This window comes from Leuresthes tenuis, unplaced genomic scaffold (assembly GCF_036924035.1).
Source record: "Leuresthes tenuis unplaced genomic scaffold, fLeuTen1.0.hap1 SCAF_1, whole genome shotgun sequence".
Lineage (NCBI taxonomy): Eukaryota > Metazoa > Chordata > Actinopteri > Atheriniformes > Atherinopsidae > Leuresthes > Leuresthes tenuis.
The window spans coordinates 11523611-11537928 of record NW_027325355.1 but is presented as its reverse complement, the minus strand read 5'-3'; the positions used below and the strand labels follow the sequence as shown (position 1 = coordinate 11537928).

Below are 14318 nucleotides of genomic sequence, written 5' to 3'. Positions count from 1 at the left end.
TACCACCTGTATGTCTTTTGTTGCAACGTCTGATCACCCTGTGACACATGAGGAAGTTGGTCATCTTCAGCTGCTGCTGCTTTGTTGGCAGACACGAAGTGATCTGAGAGTCTCAGTTTCAACTGCAGGTAATAATCACATCAGGGATGAAGATGTGCCCACTACATATCAGCCTTTCTCGGCAATTATCTGGTTACATAGAGTAACCGTATGATTCCAGTACCTATATAATGCACATTGTTCACAGATATTGTTGCTTACTGCCACACCACCCTGAATATACCCCACCTCGTCTGATCCCGGAAGCCAAGCAGGATTGGGCCTGGTTAGTGCTTGGATGGGAGACCGCTTGGGAATGCCAGGTGCTGTAAGATTTTTCTCTTCTCTCTACCACCTGCATGTCTTTTGTTGCAACGTCTGATCACCCTGTGACACATGAGGAAGTTGGTCATCTTCAGCTGCTGCTGCTTTGTTGGCAGACACGAAGTGATCTGAGAGTCTCAGTTTCAACTACAGATAATAATCACATCAGGGATGATGATGTGCCCACTACAATTTAGCCTTTCTCGGCAATTATCTGGTTACATCAAGAAACTGTAATATTCTAGTACCTATATAATGCACATTTGTGACAGATATTGTTGCTTACGGCCACACCACCCTGAATATGAACGACCTCGTCTCATCTTGGAAGCCAAGCAGCGTTGGGCCTGGTTAGTACTTGTATGGGAGACCGCTTGGGAATACCAGGTGCTGTAAGCTTTTTCTCTTCTCTCTACCACATGCATGTCTTTTGTTGCAACGTCTGATCACCCTGTGACACATGAGGAAATTGGTCATCTTCAGCTGCTGCTGCTTTGTTGGCAGACACGAAGTGATCTGAGAGTCTCAGTTTCAACTGCTGGTAATAATCACATCAGGGATGAAGATGTGCCCACTACATATCAGCCTTTCTCGGCAATTATCTGGTTACATAGAGTAACCGTATGATTCCAGTACCTATATAATGCACATTTGTGACAGACATTGTTGCTTACGGCCACACCACCCTGAATATGCCTGACCTCGTCTGATCTAGGAAGCCAAGCAGGTTTGGGCCTGGTTAGTACTTGGATGGGACTGCTTGCGAATACCAGGTGCTGTAAGCTTTTTCTCTTCTCTCTACCACCTGCATGTCTTTTGTTGCAACGTCTGATCACCCTGTGACACATGAGGAAGTTGGTCATCTTCAGCTGCTGCTGCTTTGTTGGCAGACACGAAGTGATCTGAGAGTCTCAGTTTCAACTGCAGGTAATAATCACATCAGGGATGAAGATGTGCCCACTACATATCAGCCTTTCTCGGCAATTATCTGGTTACATAGAGTAACCGTATGATTCCAGTACCTATATAATGCACATTGTTCACAGATATTGCTGCTTACGGCCACACCACCCTGAATATACCCGACCTCGTCTGATCTCGGAAGCCAAGCAGGGTTGGGCCTGGTTAGTACTTGGATGGGAGACCGCTTGGGAATACCAGGTGCTGTAAGCTTTTTCTCTTCTCTCTACAACCTGCATGTCTTTTGTTGCAACGTCTGATCACCCTGTGACACATGAGGAAGTTGGTCATCTTCAGCTGCTGCTTTGTTGGCAGACACGAAGTGATCTAAGAGTCTCAGTTTCAACTGCAGGTAATAATCACATCAGGGATGAAGATGTGCCCACTACATATCAGCCTTTCTCGGCAATTATCTGGTTACAAAGAGTAACCGTATGATTCCAGTACCTATATAATGCACATTTGTCAAAGACATTGTTGCTTACGGCCACACCACCCTGAAAATACCCGACCTCGTCTGATCTCGGAAGCCAAGCAGGGTTGGACCTGGATAGTACTTGGATGGGAGACAGCTTGGGAATACCAGGGGCTTTATGCTTTTTCTCTTCTCTCTACCACCTGCATGTCTTTTGTTGCAACGTCTGATCACCCTGTGACACATGAGGAAGTTGGTCATCTTCAGCTGCTGCTGCTTTGTTGGCAGACACGAAGTGATCTGAGAGTCTCAGTTTCCGCTGGAGAGAATAATCACGACAGGGAAGAAGATGTGCCCAATACGCATCAGCCTTTCTCGGCAATTATCTGGTTACATAGAGGAACTGTATGATTCCAGTACCTATATAATGCACATTTGTTACAGACATTGTTGCTTACAGCCACACCACCCTGAATATGCCCGACCTAGTCTGATCTCGGAAGCCAAGCAGTGTTGGGCGTGGTTAGTACTTGGATGGGAGACCGCTTGGGAATACCAGGTGCTGTAAGCTTTTTCTCTTCTCTCTACCACATGCATGTCTTTTGTTGCAACGTCTGATCACCCGGTGACACATGAGGAAGTTGGTCATCTTCAGCTGCTGCTGCTTTGTTGGCAGACACGAAGTGATCTGAGAGTCTCAGTTTCAACTGCAGGTAATAATCACATCAGGGATGAAGATGTGCCCACTATATATCAGCCTTTCTCGGCAATTATCTGGTTACATAGTGTAACCGTATGATTCCAGTACCTATATAATGCACATTTGTGACAGACATTGTTGCTTACAGCCACACCACCCTGAATATAACCGACCTCGTCTGATCTCGGAAGCCAAGCAAGGTTGGGCCTTGTTATTACTTGGATGGGAGACCGCTTGGGAATACCAGGTGCTGTAAGCTTTTTCTCTTCTCTCTACCACATGCATGTCTTTTGTTGCAACGTCTGATCACCCTGTGACACATGAGGAAGTTGGTCATCTTCAGCTGCTGCTGCTTTGTTGGCAGACACGAAGTGATCTGAGAGTCTCAGTTTCAACTGCAGGTAATAATCACATCAGGGATGAAGATGTGCCCACTATATATCAGCCTTTCTCGGCAATTATCTGGTTACATAGAGGAACCGTATGATTCCAGTACCTATATAATGCACATTGTTCACAGATATTGTTGCTTACGGCCACACCACCCTGAACATGCCCAACCTCGTCTGATCTCGGAAGCCAAACAGGGTTGAGCCTGGTTAGTACTTGCATGGGAGACTGCTTGGGAATACCAGGAGCTATAAGCTTTTTCTCTTCTCTCTACCACATGCATGTCTTTTGTTGCAACGTCTGATCACCCTGTGACACATGAGGAAGTTGGTCATCTTCAGCTGCTGCTGCTTTGTTGGAAGACACGAAGTAATCTGAGATTATAAGTTTCAACTGCAGATAATAATCACGTCAGGGAAGAAGATGTGCCCACTACAAGTTAGCATTTCTCGGCAATTATCTGGTTACATACAGGAACTGTATGATTCCAGTACCGATATAATGCACATTTGTCACAGACGTTGTTGCTTACGGCCACACCACCCTGAACATGCCCGACCTCGTCTGATCTCGGAAGCCAAGCAGGGTCGGGCCTGGTTAGTACTTGGATGGGAGACCGCTTGGGAATACCAGGTGCTGTAAGCTTTTTCTCTTCTCTCTACCACATGCATGTCTTTTGTTGCAACGTCTGATCACCCTGTGACACATAAGGAAGTTAGTCATCTTCAGCTGCTGCTGCTTTGTTGGCAGACACGAAGTGATCTGAGAGTCTCAGTTTCAACTACAGATAATAATCACATCAGGGATGAAGATGTGCCCACTACATATCAGCCTTTCTCGGCAATTATCTGGTTACATAGAGTAACCGTATGATTCCAGTAGCTATATAATGCATATTTGTGACAGACATTGTTGCTTACAGCCACACTACCCTGAATATGCCCGACCTCGTCTGATCTCGGATGCCAAGCAGGGTTGGGCCTGGTTAGTACTTGGATGGGAGACCGCTTGGGAATACCAGGTGCTGTAAGCTTTTTCTCTTCTCTCTACCACATGCATGTCTTTTGTTGCAACGTCTGATCACCCTGTGACACATGAGGAAGTTGGTCATCTTCAGCTGCTGCTGCTTTGTTGGCAGACACGAAGTGATCTGAGAGTCTCAGTTTCAACTGCAGGTAATAATCACATCAGGGATGAAGATGTGCCCACTATATATCAGCCTTTCTCGGCAATTATCTGGTTACATAGAGGAACCGTATGATTCCAGTACCTATATAATGCACATTGTTCACAGATATTGTTGCTTACGGCCACACCACCCTGAACATGCCCAACCTCGTCTGATCTCGGAAGCCAAACAGGGTTGGGCCTGGTTAGTACTTGCATGGGAGACTGCTTGGGAATACCAGGAGCTATAAGCTTTTTCTCTTCTCTCTACCACATGCATGTCTTTTGTTGCAACGTCTGATCACCCTGTGACACATGAGGAAGTTGGTCATCTTCAGCTGCTGCTGCTTTGTTGGCAGACACGAAGTGATCTGAGAGTCTCAGTTTCAACTGCAGGTAATAATCACATCAGGGATTAAGATGTGCCCACTACATATCAGTCTTTCTCTGCAATTATCTGGTTACATAGAGTAACCATATGATTCCAGTACCTATATAATGCACATTGTTCACAGATTTTGTTGCTTAAGTCCACACCACCCTGAATATGCCCGACCTCGTCTGATCTCGGAAGCCAAGCAGGGTTGGGCCTGGTTAGTACTTGGATGGGAGACTGCTTAGGAATACCAGGTGCTGTAAGCTTTTTCTCTTCTCTCTACCACCTGCATGTCTATTGTTGCAACGTCTGATCACCCTGTGACACATGAGGAAGTTGGTCATCTTCAGCTGCTGCTGCTTTGTTGGCAGACACGAAGTGATCTGAGAGTCTCAGTTTCAACTGCAGGTAATAATCACATCAGGGATGAAGATGTGCCCACTACATATCAGCCTTTCTCGGCAATTATCTGGTTACATAGAGTAACCGTATGATTCCAGTAGCTATATAATGCATATTTGTGACAGACATTGTTGCTTACAGCCACACTACCCTGAATATGCCCGACCTCGTCTGATCTCGGATGCCAAGCAGGGTTGGGCCTGGTTAGTACTTGGATGGGAGACCGCTTGGGAATACCAGGTGCTGTAAGCTTTTTCTCTTCTCTCTACCACCTGCATGTCTTTTGTTGCAACGTCTGATCACCCTGTGGCACATGAGGAAGTTGGTCATATTCAGCTGCTGCTGCTTTGTTGGCAGACACGAAGTGATCTGAGAGTCTCAGTTTCAACTGCAGGTAATAATCACATCAGGGATTAAGATGTGCCCACTACATATCAGCCTTTCTCTGCAATTATCTGGTTACATAGAGTAACCGTATGATTCCAGTACCTATATAATGCACATTTGTGACAGAGATTGTTGCTTACAGCCACACCACCCTGAATATGCCCGACCTCGTCTGATCTCGGAAGCCAAGCAGGGTTGGGCCTGGTTAGTACTTGGATGGGAGACCGCTTGGGAATACCAGGTCCTGTAAGCTTTATCTCTTCTCTCTACCACCTGCATGTCTTTTGTTGCAATGTCTGATCACCCTGTGACACATGAGGAAGTTGGTCATCTTCAGCTGCTGCTGCTTTGTTGGCAGACACGAAGTGATCTGAGAGTCTCAGTTTCAACTGCAGGTAATAATCACATCAGGGATTAAGATGTGCCCACTACATATCAGCCTTTCTCTGCAATTATCTGGTTACATAGAGTAACCATATGATTCCAGTACCTATATAATGCACAATGTTCACAGATATTGTTGCTTACGGCCACACCACCCTGAATATGCCCGACCTCGTCTGATCTCGGAAGCCAAGCAGGGTTGGGCCTAGTTAGTACTTGGATGGGAGACTGCTTAGGAATACCAGGTGCTGTAAGCTTTTTCTCTTCTCTCTACCACCTGCATGTCTATTGTTGCAACGTCTGATCACCCTGTGACACATGAGGAAGTTGGTCATCTTCAGCTGCTGCTGCTTTGTTGGCAGACACTAAGTGATCTGAGAGTCTCAGTTTCCGCTGGAGAGAATAATCACGACAGGGAAGAAGATCTGCCCAATACGCATCAGCCTTTCTCGGCAATTATCTGGTTACATAGAGGAACTGTATGATTCCAGTACCTATATAATGCACATTGTTCACAGATATTGCTGCTTACGGCCACACCACCCTGAATATACCCAACCTCGTCTGATCTCGGAAGCCAGGCAAGGTTGGTCCTGGTTAGTACTTGGATGGGAGACTGCTTGGGAATACCAGGTGCTGTAAGCTTTTTCTCTTCTCTCTACCACATGCATGTCTTTTGTTGCAACGTCTGATCACCCTGTGACACATGAGGAAGTTGGTCATCTTCAGCTGCTGCTTCTTTGTTGGCAGACACGAAGTGATCTGAGAGTCTCAGTTTCAACTGCAGATAATAATTACGTCAGGGAAGAAGATGTGCCCACTACATATCAGCCTTTCTCGGCAATTATCTGGTTACATAGAGGAACTGTATGATTCCAGTACCGATATAATGCACATTTGTCACAGACATTGTTGCTTACGGCCACACCACCCTGAATATGCCCGACCTCGTCTGACTTCGGAAGCCAAGCAGGGTTGGGCCTGGTTAGTACTTGGATGGGACACCGCTTGGGAATACCAGGTACTCTAAGCGTTTTCTCTTCTCTCTACCACCTGCATGTCTTTTGTTGCAACGTCTGATCACCCTGTGACACATGAGGAAGTTTGTCATCTTCAGCTGCTGCTGCTTTGTTGGCAGACACAAAGTGATCTGAGAGTCTCAGTTTCAACCACAGATAATAATCTCATCAGGGATGAAGATGTGCCCACTACAAGTTAGCCTTTCTCGGCAATTATCTGGTTACATAGAGGAACCGTATGATTCCAGTACCTATATAATGCACATTGTTCACAGATATTGTTGCTTACGGCCACACCACCCTGAATATGCCCGACCTCGTCTGATCTCGGAAGCCAAACAGGGTTGGGCCTTGTTAGTACTTGGATGGGAGACCACTTGGGAATCCAAGGAGCTGTAAGCTTTTTCTCTTCTCTCTACCACCTGCATGTCTTTTGTTGCAACGTCTGATCACCCTGTGACACATGAGGAAGTTGGTCATCTTCAGCTGCTGTTGCTTTGTTGGCAAACACGAAGTGATCTGAGAGTCTCAGTTTCAACTGCAGGTAATAATCACATCAGGGATGAAGATGTGCCCACTACATATCAGCCTTTCTCGGCAATTATTTGGTTACAAAGAGTAACCGTATGATTCCAGTACCTATATAATGCACATTGTTCACAGATATTGTTGCTTACGGCCACACCACCCTGAATATGCCCGACCTCGTCTGATCTCGGAAGCCAAACAGGGTTGGGCCTTGTTAGTACTTGGATGGGAGACCACTTGGGAATACCAGGTGCTGTAAGCTTTTTCTCTTCTCTCTACCACCTGCATGTCTTTTGTTGCAACGTCTGATCACCCTGTGACACATGAGGAAGTTGGTCATCTTCAGCTGCTGCTGCTTTGTTGGCAGACACGAAGTGATCTGAGAGTCTCAGTTTCAACTGCAGATAATAATCACGTCAGGGAAGAAGATGTGCCCACTAAAAGTCAGCCTTTCTCGGCAATTATCTGGTTACATAGAGGAACTGTATGATTCCAGTACCTATATAATGCACATTTGTCACTGACATCGTTGCTTACGGCCACACCACCCTGAACATGCCCGACCTCATCTGATCTAAGAAGCTAAGCAGGGTTGGACCTGGTTAGTAGTTGTATGGGAGACCGCTTGGGAATACCAGGTGCTGTAAAATTTTTCTCTTCTCTCTACCACCTGCATGTCTTTTGTTGCAACGTCTGATCACCCTGTGACACATGAGGAAGTCTGTCATCTTCAGCTGCTGCTGCTTTGTTGGCAGACACGAAGTGATCTGAGAGTCTCAGTTTCCGCTGGAGAGAATAATAACGACAGGGAAGAAGATGTGCCCACTACTTATCAGCCTTTCTCGGCAATTATCTGGTTACATAGAAGAACCGTATGATTCAAGTACCTATATAATGCACATTGTTCACAGATATTGTTGCTTACGGCCACACCACCCTGAACATGCCCGACCTCGTCTGATCCCGGAAGCCAAGCAGGGTTGGGCCTGGTTAGTACTTGGATGGGAGACTGCTTGGGAATACCAGGTGCTGTAAGCTTTTTCTCTTCTCTCTACCACCTGCATGTCTTTTGTTGCAACGTCTGATCACCCTGTGACACATGAGGAAGTTGGTCATCTTCAGCTGCTGCTGCTTTGTTGGCAGACACGAAGTGATCTGAGAGTCTCAGTTTCAACTGCAGATAATAATCACGTCAGGGAAGAAGATGTGCCCACTAAAAGTCAGCCTTTCTCGGCAATTATCTGGTTACATAGAGGAACTGTATGATTCCAGTACCTATATAATGCACATTTGTCACTGACATCGTTGCTTACGGCCACACCACCCTGAACATGCCCGACCTCGTCTGATCTCGGAAGCCAAGCAGGGTTGGGCCTGGTTAGTACTTGGATGGGAGACTGCTTGGGAATACCAAGTGCTGTAAGCTTTTTCTCTTCTCTCTACCACCTGCAGGTCTTTTGTTGCAACGTCTGATCACCCTGTGACACACGAGGAAGTTGGTCATCTTCAGCTGCTGCTGCTTTGTTGGCAGACACGAAGTGATCTGAGAGTCTCAGTTTCAACTGCAGATAATAATCACATCAGGGATGAAGATGTGCCCACTACAAGTTAGCCTTTCTCGGCAATTATCTGGTTACATAGAGGAACTGTATGATTCCAGTACCGATATAATGCACATTTGTCACAGACATTGTTGCTTACGGCCACACCACCCTGAACATGCCCGACCTCGTCTGATCTCGGAAGCCAAGCAGGGTCGGGCCTGGTTAGTACTTGGATGGGAGACGGCATGGGAATACCAGGTGCTGTAAGCTTTTTCTCTTCTCTCTGCCACCTGCATGTCTTTTGTTGCAACGTCTGATCACCCTGTGACACATGAGGAAGTTGGTCATCTTCAGCTGCTGCTGCTTTGTTGGCAGACACGAAGAGATCTGAGAGTCTCAGTTTCAACTGCAGGTAATAATCACATCAAGGATGAAGATATGCCCACTACATATCAGCCTTTCTTGGCAATTATCTGGTTACATAGAGGAACTGTATGATTCCAGTACCTATATAATGCACATTTGTCACAGACATTGTCGCTTACGGCCAAACCACCCTGAACATGCACGACCTCGTCTGATCTCGGAAGCCAAGCAGGGTTGGGCCTGGTTAGTACTTGGATGGGAGACCGCTTGGGAATACCAGGTGCTGTAAGCTTTTTCTGTTCTCTCTACCACCTGCATGTCTTTTGTTGCAACGTCTGATCACCCTGTGACACATGAGGAAGTTGGTCATATTCAACTGCTGCTGCTTTGTTGGCAGACACGAAGTGATCTGAGAGTCTCAGTTTCAACTGCAGGTAATAATCACATCAGGGATGAGGATGTGCCCACTACATATCAGCCTTTCTCTGCAATTATCTGGTTACATAGAGTAACCGTATGATTCCAGTACCTATATAATGCACATTGTTCACAGACATTGTCGCTTACGGCCAAACCACCCTGAACATGCACGACCTCGTCTGATCTCGGAAGCCAAGCAGGGTTGGGCCTGGTTAGTATTTGGATGGGAGACCGCTTGGGAATACCAGGTGCTGTAAGCTTTTTCTCTTCTCTCTACCACCTGCATGTCTTTTGTTGCAACGTCTGATCACCCTGTGACACATGAGGAAGTTGGTCATCTTCAGCTGCTGCTGCTTTGTTGGCAGACACGAAGTGATCTGAGAGTCTCAGTTTCAACTACAGATAATAATCACATCAGGGATGAAGATGTGCCCACTACAAGTTAGCCTTTCTCGGTAATTATCTGGTTACATCGAGGAACAGTATGATTCCAGTACCTATATAATGCACATTTGTCACTGACATTGTCGCTTACGGCCAAACCACCCTGAACATGCCTGACCTCGTCTGATCTCGGAAGCCAAGCAGGGTTGGACCTGGTTACTACTTGGATGGGAGACTACTTGGGAATACCAGGTGCTGTAAGCTTTTTCTCTTCTCTCTAGCACCTGCATGTCTTTTGTTGCAACGTCTGATGACCCTGTGACACATGAGGAAGTTGGTCATCTTTAGCTGCTGCTGCTTTGTTGGCAGACACTAAGTGATCTGAGAGTCTCAGTTTCAGCTGGAGAGAATAATCACGACAGGGAAGAAGATGTGCCCACTACGCATCAGCCTTTCTCGGCAATTATCTGGTTACATAGAGGAACTGTATGATTCCAGTACCTATATAATGCACATTTGTAACAGACATTGTTGCTTACGGCCACGCCACCCTGAATATACCCAACCTCGTCTGATCTTGGAAGCCAAGCAGGGTTGGGCCTGGTTAGTACCTGGATGGGAGACCGGTTGGGAATACCAGGTGCTGTAAGCTTTTTCTCTTCTCTCTACCACATGCATGTCTTTTGTTGCAACGTCTGATCACCCTGTGACACATGAGGAAGTTGGTCATCTTCAGCTGCTGCTGCTTTGTTGGCAGACACGAAGTGATCTGAGAGTCTCAGTTTCAACTGCAGGTAATAATCACATCAGGGATGAAGATGTGCCCACTACATATAAGCCTTTCTCGGCAATTATCTGGTTACATAGTATAACCGTATGATTCCAGTACCTATATAATGCACATTGTTCACACATATTGTTGCTTACGGCCACATCACACTGAATATACCCTACCTCGTCTGATCTCGGAAGCCAAGCAGGGTTGGGCCTGGTTAGTACTTGGATGGGAGACTTCTTGGGAATACCAAGTGCTGTAAGCTTTTTCTCTTCTCTCTACCACCTGCATGTCTTTTGTTGCAACGTCTGATCACCCTGTGACACACGAGGAAGTTGGTCATCTTCAGCTGCTGCTGCTTTGTTGGCAGACACGAAGTGATCTGAGAGTCTCAGTTTCAACTGCAGATAATAATCACATCAGGGATGAAGATGTGCCCACTACAAGTTAGCCTTTCTCGGCAATTATCTGGTTACATAGAGGAACCGTATGATTCCAGTACCTATATAATGCACATTGTTCACAGATATTGTTGCTTACGGCCACACCACCCTGAACATGCCCAACCTCGTCTGATCTCAGAAGCCAAGCAGGGTTGGGCCTGTTTAGTACTTGGATGGGAGACTACTTGGGAATACCAGGTGCTGTAAGCTTTTCCTCTTCTCTCTACCACCTGCATGTCTTTTGTTGCAACGTCTGATCACCCTGTGACACATGAGGAAGTAGTTCATCTTCAGCTGCTGCTGCTTTGTTGGCAGACACGGAGTGATCTGAGAGTCTCAGTTTCAACTAAAGATAATAATCACGTCAGGGAAGAAGATGTGCCCACTACAAGTTAGCCTTTCTCGGCAATTATCTGGTTACATAGAGGAACTGTATGATTCCAGTACCGATATAATGCACATTTGTCACAGACATTGTTGCTTACGGCCACACCACCCTGAACATGCCCGACCTCGTCTGATCTCGGAAGCCAAGCAGGGTTGGGCCTGGTTAGTACATGGATGGGAGACCGCTTGGGAATACCAGGTGCTGTAAGCTTTTTCTCTTCTCTCTGCCACCTGCATGTCTTTTGTTGCAACGTCTGATCACCCTGTGACGCATGAGGAAGTTGGTCATCTTCAGCTGCTGCTGCTTTTTTGGCAGACACGAAGAGATCTGAGAGTCTCAGTTTCAACTGCAGGTAATAATCACATCAAGGATGAAGATATGCCCACTACATATCAGCCTTTCTTGGCAATTATCTGGTTACATAGAGGAACTGTATGATTCCAGTACCTATATAATGCACATTTGTCACAGACATTGTCGCTTACGGCCAAACCACCCTGAACATGCACGACCTCGTCTGATCTCGGAAGCCAAGCAGGGTTGGGCCTGGTTAGTACTTGGATGGGAGACTTCTTGGGAATACAAGGAGCTGTAAGCTTTTTCTCTTCTCTCTACCACATGCATGTATTTTGTTGCAACGTCTGATCACCCTGTGACACATGAGGAAGTTGGTCATCTTCAGCTGCTGCTGCTTTGTTGGAAGACACGAAGTAATCTGAGATTATAAATTTCAACTGCAGATAATAATCACGTCAGGGAAGAAGATGTGCCCACTACATATCAGCCTTTCTCTGCAATTATCTGGTTACATAGAGTAACCGTATGATTCCAGTACCTATATAATGCACATTGTTCACAGATATTGTTGCTTACGGCCACACCACCCTGAATATGCCCGACCTCGTCTGATCTCAGAAGCCAAGCAGGGTTGGGCCTGGTTAGTACTTGGATGGGAGACTGTTTAGGAATACCAGGTGCTGTAAGCTTTTTCTCTTCTCTCTACCACCTGCATGTCTTTTGTTGCAACGTCTGATCACCCTGTGACACATGAGGAAGTTGGTCATCTTCAGCTGCTGCTGCTTTGTTGGCAGACACGAAGTGATCTGAGATTCTCAGTTTCAACTACAGATAGTAATCACATCAAGGATGAAGATATGCCCACTACATATCAGCCTTTCTTGGCCATTATCTGGTTACATAGAGGAACTGTATGATTCCAGTACCTATATAATGCACATTTGTTACAGACATTGTTGCTTACGGCCACACCACCCTGAACATGCCCGACCTCGTCTGATCTCGGAAGCCAAGCAGGGTTGGGCCTGGTTAGTACTTGGATGGGAGACCGCTTGGGAATACCAGGTGCTGTAAGCTTTTTCTCTTCTCTCTACCACCTGCATGTCTTTTGTTGCAACGTCTGATCACCCTGTGACACATGAGGAAGTTGGTCATCTTCAGCTGCTGCTGCTTTGTTGGCAGACACGAAGTGATCTGAGAGTCTCAGTTTCAACTGCAGGTAATAATCACATCAGGAATGAAGATGTGCCCACTACAAGTTAGCCTTTCTCGGCAAATATCTGGTTACATTGAGGAAGTGTATGATTCCAGTACCTATATAATGCACATTTGTGACAGACATTGTTGCTTACGGCCACACCACCCTGAACATACCCGACCTCATCTGATCTAGGAAGCCAAGCAGGGTTGGGCCTCGTTAGTACTTGGATTGGAGACCGCTTAGGAATACCAGGTGCTGTAAGCTTTTTCTCTTCTCTCTACCACCTGCATGTCTTTTGTTGCAACGTCTGATCACCCTGTGACACATGAGGAAGTTGGTCATCTTCAGCTGCTGCTGCTTTGTTGGCAGACACGAAGTGATCTGAGAGTCTCAGTTTCAACTACAGATAATAATCACATCAGGGATGAAGATATGCCCACTACATATCAGCCTTTCTCGGCAATTATCTGGTTACATAGAGTAACCGTATGATTCCAGTACCTATATAATGCACATTTGTGATAGACATTGTTGCTTACGGCCACACCACCCTGAATATGCCTGACCTCGTCTGATCTCGGAAGCCAAGCAGGGTTGGGCCTGGTTAGTACTTGGATGGGAGACTGTTTGGGAATACCAGGTGCTGTAAGCTTTTTCTCTTCTCTCTACCACCTGCATGTCTTTTGTTGCAACGTCTGATCACCCTGTGACACATGAGGAAGTTGGTCATCTTCAGCTGCTGCTGCTTTGTTGGCAGACACAAAGTGATCTGAGAGTCTCAGTTTCAACTGCAGGTAATAATCACATCAGGGATGAAGATGTGCCCACTACATATCAGCCTTTCTCGGCAATTATCTGGTTACATAGAGTAACCGTATGATTCCAGTACCTATATAATGCACATTTGTGACAGACATTGTTGCTTACGGCCACACCACCCTGAAAATGCCTGACCTCGTCTGATCTTGGAAGCCAAGCAGGGTTGGGCCTGGTTAGTACTTGGATGGCAGACTGCTTGGGAATACCAGGTGCTGTAAGCTTTTTCTCTTATCTGCACCACCTGTCTTTTGTTGCAATTTCTGATCACCCTGTGAAGTTAAGCAGGGTCGGGCCTGGTTAGTACTCGGTTAAATCCGGTTGTTCTACTGTACTTCTCTACAAAAACCAAAGAGGAAGCTGCTGTCCCATCAAAATTCAACATCTTCAAGATCAAAAAAGAAGTCCAGTTGCTCTTATGAATACTCTCCATCATTTCAGTTTATTTCTGACATTCAGCTTTTCATAGCACATGATGACTGTGTTGAAAATATGTGCAACAATGTAAACCACCAAGATATTCTGAATAATAATTGTATTTATTTTCACTGAGGCTTGTGTAAACCACAGACTGTATTTAGTGTAAACTGTGT

At 46.0% G+C, this 14318-nt stretch overlaps 16 non-coding genes and 20 pseudogenes across 16 annotated transcripts; all 36 read left to right on the top strand.

The window, feature by feature from the left end:
* The first annotated feature begins 255 nt into the window (after positions 1-255).
* Positions 256-374, top strand: LOC140296424 (5S ribosomal RNA; annotated as a pseudogene).
* A 269-nt stretch (positions 375-643) lies between these two features.
* Positions 644-762, top strand: LOC140296373 (5S ribosomal RNA; annotated as a pseudogene).
* A 269-nt stretch (positions 763-1031) lies between these two features.
* LOC140295446 (5S ribosomal RNA) lies at positions 1032-1148 on the top strand (annotated as a pseudogene).
* Positions 1149-1417: 269 nt separating this feature from the next.
* On the top strand, positions 1418-1536 carry LOC140289160 (5S ribosomal RNA). The gene has a single exon (XR_011912229.1). It is a non-coding gene; the product is annotated as a 5S ribosomal RNA (ribosomal RNA).
* A 266-nt stretch (positions 1537-1802) lies between these two features.
* Positions 1803-1921, top strand: LOC140290970 (5S ribosomal RNA; annotated as a pseudogene).
* A 269-nt stretch (positions 1922-2190) lies between these two features.
* Positions 2191-2309, top strand: LOC140316964 (5S ribosomal RNA; annotated as a pseudogene).
* Positions 2310-2578: 269 nt separating this feature from the next.
* Positions 2579-2697, top strand: LOC140278467 (5S ribosomal RNA; annotated as a pseudogene).
* Positions 2698-2966: 269 nt separating this feature from the next.
* Positions 2967-3085, top strand: LOC140294819 (5S ribosomal RNA; annotated as a pseudogene).
* Positions 3086-3354: 269 nt separating this feature from the next.
* Positions 3355-3473, top strand: LOC140300002 (5S ribosomal RNA). The gene has a single exon (XR_011914788.1). It is a non-coding gene; the product is annotated as a 5S ribosomal RNA (ribosomal RNA).
* A 269-nt stretch (positions 3474-3742) lies between these two features.
* Positions 3743-3861, top strand: LOC140297630 (5S ribosomal RNA). The gene has a single exon (XR_011913348.1). It is a non-coding gene; the product is annotated as a 5S ribosomal RNA (ribosomal RNA).
* A 269-nt stretch (positions 3862-4130) lies between these two features.
* LOC140290971 (5S ribosomal RNA) lies at positions 4131-4249 on the top strand (annotated as a pseudogene).
* A 269-nt stretch (positions 4250-4518) lies between these two features.
* On the top strand, positions 4519-4637 carry LOC140269870 (5S ribosomal RNA; annotated as a pseudogene).
* Positions 4638-4906: 269 nt separating this feature from the next.
* Positions 4907-5025, top strand: LOC140297629 (5S ribosomal RNA). The gene has a single exon (XR_011913347.1). It is a non-coding gene; the product is annotated as a 5S ribosomal RNA (ribosomal RNA).
* A 269-nt stretch (positions 5026-5294) lies between these two features.
* On the top strand, positions 5295-5413 carry LOC140295902 (5S ribosomal RNA). Its single transcript, XR_011912913.1, has one exon. It is a non-coding gene; the product is annotated as a 5S ribosomal RNA (ribosomal RNA).
* A 269-nt stretch (positions 5414-5682) lies between these two features.
* Positions 5683-5801, top strand: LOC140299348 (5S ribosomal RNA; annotated as a pseudogene).
* Positions 5802-6070: 269 nt separating this feature from the next.
* Positions 6071-6189, top strand: LOC140289592 (5S ribosomal RNA; annotated as a pseudogene).
* Positions 6190-6458: 269 nt separating this feature from the next.
* Positions 6459-6577, top strand: LOC140285348 (5S ribosomal RNA; annotated as a pseudogene).
* Positions 6578-6846: 269 nt separating this feature from the next.
* On the top strand, positions 6847-6965 carry LOC140298271 (5S ribosomal RNA). Its single transcript, XR_011913933.1, has one exon. It is a non-coding gene; the product is annotated as a 5S ribosomal RNA (ribosomal RNA).
* A 269-nt stretch (positions 6966-7234) lies between these two features.
* On the top strand, positions 7235-7353 carry LOC140297846 (5S ribosomal RNA). The gene has a single exon (XR_011913546.1). It is a non-coding gene; the product is annotated as a 5S ribosomal RNA (ribosomal RNA).
* Positions 7354-7622: 269 nt separating this feature from the next.
* Positions 7623-7741, top strand: LOC140293115 (5S ribosomal RNA; annotated as a pseudogene).
* A 269-nt stretch (positions 7742-8010) lies between these two features.
* Positions 8011-8129, top strand: LOC140298668 (5S ribosomal RNA). The gene has a single exon (XR_011914292.1). It is a non-coding gene; the product is annotated as a 5S ribosomal RNA (ribosomal RNA).
* A 269-nt stretch (positions 8130-8398) lies between these two features.
* Positions 8399-8517, top strand: LOC140298347 (5S ribosomal RNA). The gene has a single exon (XR_011914003.1). It is a non-coding gene; the product is annotated as a 5S ribosomal RNA (ribosomal RNA).
* A 269-nt stretch (positions 8518-8786) lies between these two features.
* On the top strand, positions 8787-8905 carry LOC140297968 (5S ribosomal RNA). Its single transcript, XR_011913657.1, has one exon. It is a non-coding gene; the product is annotated as a 5S ribosomal RNA (ribosomal RNA).
* Positions 8906-9174: 269 nt separating this feature from the next.
* LOC140292142 (5S ribosomal RNA) lies at positions 9175-9293 on the top strand. Its single transcript, XR_011912519.1, has one exon. It is a non-coding gene; the product is annotated as a 5S ribosomal RNA (ribosomal RNA).
* A 269-nt stretch (positions 9294-9562) lies between these two features.
* LOC140298403 (5S ribosomal RNA) lies at positions 9563-9681 on the top strand. Its single transcript, XR_011914053.1, has one exon. It is a non-coding gene; the product is annotated as a 5S ribosomal RNA (ribosomal RNA).
* A 269-nt stretch (positions 9682-9950) lies between these two features.
* LOC140301920 (5S ribosomal RNA) lies at positions 9951-10069 on the top strand (annotated as a pseudogene).
* Positions 10070-10338: 269 nt separating this feature from the next.
* Positions 10339-10457, top strand: LOC140297573 (5S ribosomal RNA). Its single transcript, XR_011913296.1, has one exon. It is a non-coding gene; the product is annotated as a 5S ribosomal RNA (ribosomal RNA).
* Positions 10458-10726: 269 nt separating this feature from the next.
* LOC140288994 (5S ribosomal RNA) lies at positions 10727-10845 on the top strand (annotated as a pseudogene).
* A 269-nt stretch (positions 10846-11114) lies between these two features.
* LOC140268924 (5S ribosomal RNA) lies at positions 11115-11233 on the top strand (annotated as a pseudogene).
* A 269-nt stretch (positions 11234-11502) lies between these two features.
* LOC140289710 (5S ribosomal RNA) lies at positions 11503-11621 on the top strand. Its single transcript, XR_011912281.1, has one exon. It is a non-coding gene; the product is annotated as a 5S ribosomal RNA (ribosomal RNA).
* Positions 11622-11890: 269 nt separating this feature from the next.
* Positions 11891-12009, top strand: LOC140272852 (5S ribosomal RNA; annotated as a pseudogene).
* A 269-nt stretch (positions 12010-12278) lies between these two features.
* On the top strand, positions 12279-12397 carry LOC140300430 (5S ribosomal RNA; annotated as a pseudogene).
* A 269-nt stretch (positions 12398-12666) lies between these two features.
* Positions 12667-12785, top strand: LOC140298331 (5S ribosomal RNA). The gene has a single exon (XR_011913989.1). It is a non-coding gene; the product is annotated as a 5S ribosomal RNA (ribosomal RNA).
* Positions 12786-13054: 269 nt separating this feature from the next.
* Positions 13055-13173, top strand: LOC140289246 (5S ribosomal RNA; annotated as a pseudogene).
* Positions 13174-13442: 269 nt separating this feature from the next.
* Positions 13443-13561, top strand: LOC140297823 (5S ribosomal RNA). Its single transcript, XR_011913524.1, has one exon. It is a non-coding gene; the product is annotated as a 5S ribosomal RNA (ribosomal RNA).
* A 269-nt stretch (positions 13562-13830) lies between these two features.
* LOC140298733 (5S ribosomal RNA) lies at positions 13831-13949 on the top strand (annotated as a pseudogene).
* Positions 13950-14318: the final 369 nt, after the last annotated feature.